Raw genomic sequence first — 2,511 nt, forward strand, 5'->3', positions numbered from 1 at the left:
TTTCCAAAACATTTATATAACCTGTCCCTGACTCGTGAACCAGGCTCCAAGTGGCAAATCAGTATACTTTTCCTACTCGGCTATGAAGTTTCGAAGGCTAAGACTTTCTTCGGAACCATAGATATCATTTCAAGAGGAAATAAGTTCATTTATTTTTTCCGCACAACAGGTAATATTTGTACAGTTCATTACCCTAACACGATTATCGATGTTCATGTTCATCACCACACTGTATCACTGGGTATTTGTATTGAACTCCATGCATTTGTGGTAATTACGGGATATAAAAAATACGGGCTAGTCTTTCACAGAAAATGAAAGGTGTAAGGATTGGACACGCAACCTTGCGTCTGTACTACTTGCCTGCAGCAAGCGAATCTACTTTGTGTGAACAAATACCTCCGTCCGAACGGAGCTGCTGGGTGCTACCAGTATGACTGTGAATCTGATGCGGAAGGCGCGTGGTTATACTCATTACTACTATTCAAGATTCAAAATCGTCCTGTGGTGGGCCAGTTATATCAAAGAAGTAGCGTATGAGACCCAAGATTCAGTAGCGGGCTCCTTTACTGCCTCGCAGTGTAGCCAGAGATCCAAGTCTTAGTCTAAAACTGAAGCCACTTCCCAATTTGCCTCGAAGGCCTCACTTATGCTTCCTACTCTACCCAGTCTATCAAGCCTCACTCTTCTTTACACTCCTGCAACCTCCAGTTTTTTCCAGCTCGCCGTGTCCGCCCCAACAAAACGCTAATCGGATCTTCTTAGCCCTATTATAGACTTCAGAGGATAGATGAAGTCCTGGACTACAATGTTCAATTGACTAGAATCTGTTATGTCGTCAACTTTTCCGACAGGAGAGGCGGCCCCTTACTGCCTCTTCGCAAATAGGTAGCGGGGACGGTCGGGGTCCTCAAACGATACTACAAGTGCTTGCCGGGTGGGGGGGTGATTGCTGATAATTGAGATCTGGTGTGGTGCTTATAGCTCAACCTGATGTTTAAGAAAGCGAACGCCAAATAGATCCGCCTATCGATGTCGTGCCGTGGGGTCCAAGATAACGCACAATGAGCTCATTTCATCCAATTAGAAATCGTAGTGATAATCGATGGAAAGATATATATATATATATATCCAAGATTTCACCGTGGAGAATGACGGTTAATGAACAGATAATGCCGAATAGAGTTCTCTTCCAGATAGTACTGTCTGTGCGTATGATGCACAGTTTCGTGAATATTCGAGTTAAACACGAATTCGTAATTATTATCTTGAAAAATAAGTTTTGTAGAATGGAGACGCTAATATTTCGCACTTCATTTGTTTTTTCCAATAAATCTCGATCACAGTGTCAAATCACCATGTCAAAGTTGAGACAAGTACGATCTGACGATAACATAAAGGTCCAGGTCAGGACTTTCACCGGAATTCTTTTCCGAGCAGGCGTCTCCTTAATAGGCCTGTCTATTTCCACCCTCGCCACACTATCAGCCTGCAACCACTTCCCTACTGCCCACCTTTGCTACTGCCCACTGAAACATTCGTAGCTATTGGATGAAGTATAGCGGAGTTAAACTGGCGTTTATACCAGGATACTCGAAATGTAAGTTTTATAAATAATTCAAAGTCTTACCGATAAAATACGATAATGTTGTGAATATCAGAGTATGTCAGCTGCGAATCAGTTGCACTCAAAATGACACAGTTAGACCCGAAAATAGCGCGGCTTAGACTAATTATGCGTCTTTATTGCGAAAACACAATTATTCACTGCATATAGTGTTGTACCGTATATATCACAGATATCCAAGCTACACACCCATAATTCGCGAAAATCTCACTTTTTGCGACTGTGGCCTAATATGTAGTGTCCTACGGTCTTTTATGTATCGTGTTGGCGACGCATGATTGTGTACAATAACGGTATTAATTAATAACATCACTTTCAGCAATAATACAATCTAATATGTAAATAAGTCTAAGAACGCCATTAAGCTGCATATTATTGTGCCTTTCCAAAGTTTTGGCCAATCTGACCTTTAAAGGCTGGTCCTAAGCAAGGGTGGGTAGGGCTAAAGGTGGGATTTGAGGACGAACTGAAGTTGAATTGCTAAGCCAGGCCACTAAATAAAATGATATTTGACCAAGAACACTGTTTGATTTTGCCGACTATGATCCAATAATACTTGATTGTGGAGGTACTACGTAAGGGCTCCGATTTAGTTTAACAAATTAAGGCTGAATGGCCAGAATTTGCCGGCCATTTACCCTTACGTAAGGTATCCACAACAGATTGATTTTAAATCAAATATGGGCTACTCATCAGACATACGCTGGCGTGGCATTGTCTTGCAGTATGTCTACAATATTGAGATCAGCGTAGTTGCCGGTGTACTGGGCGTCTCGCCCAGAAGCCTTCGGAGATGGTACCATCTCTTCAAGACAACAGGAAATGTCGACGACACCCCAAAGAATGAGCGGTCACCTAAATGGCCGATTGAAGTGCAACAATTT

The sequence above is a fragment of the Phytophthora parasitica genome (genome assembly GCF_000247585.1).
Source record: "Phytophthora parasitica INRA-310 unplaced genomic scaffold supercont2.1, whole genome shotgun sequence".
NCBI lineage: Eukaryota > Oomycota > Peronosporomycetes > Peronosporales > Peronosporaceae > Phytophthora > Phytophthora nicotianae.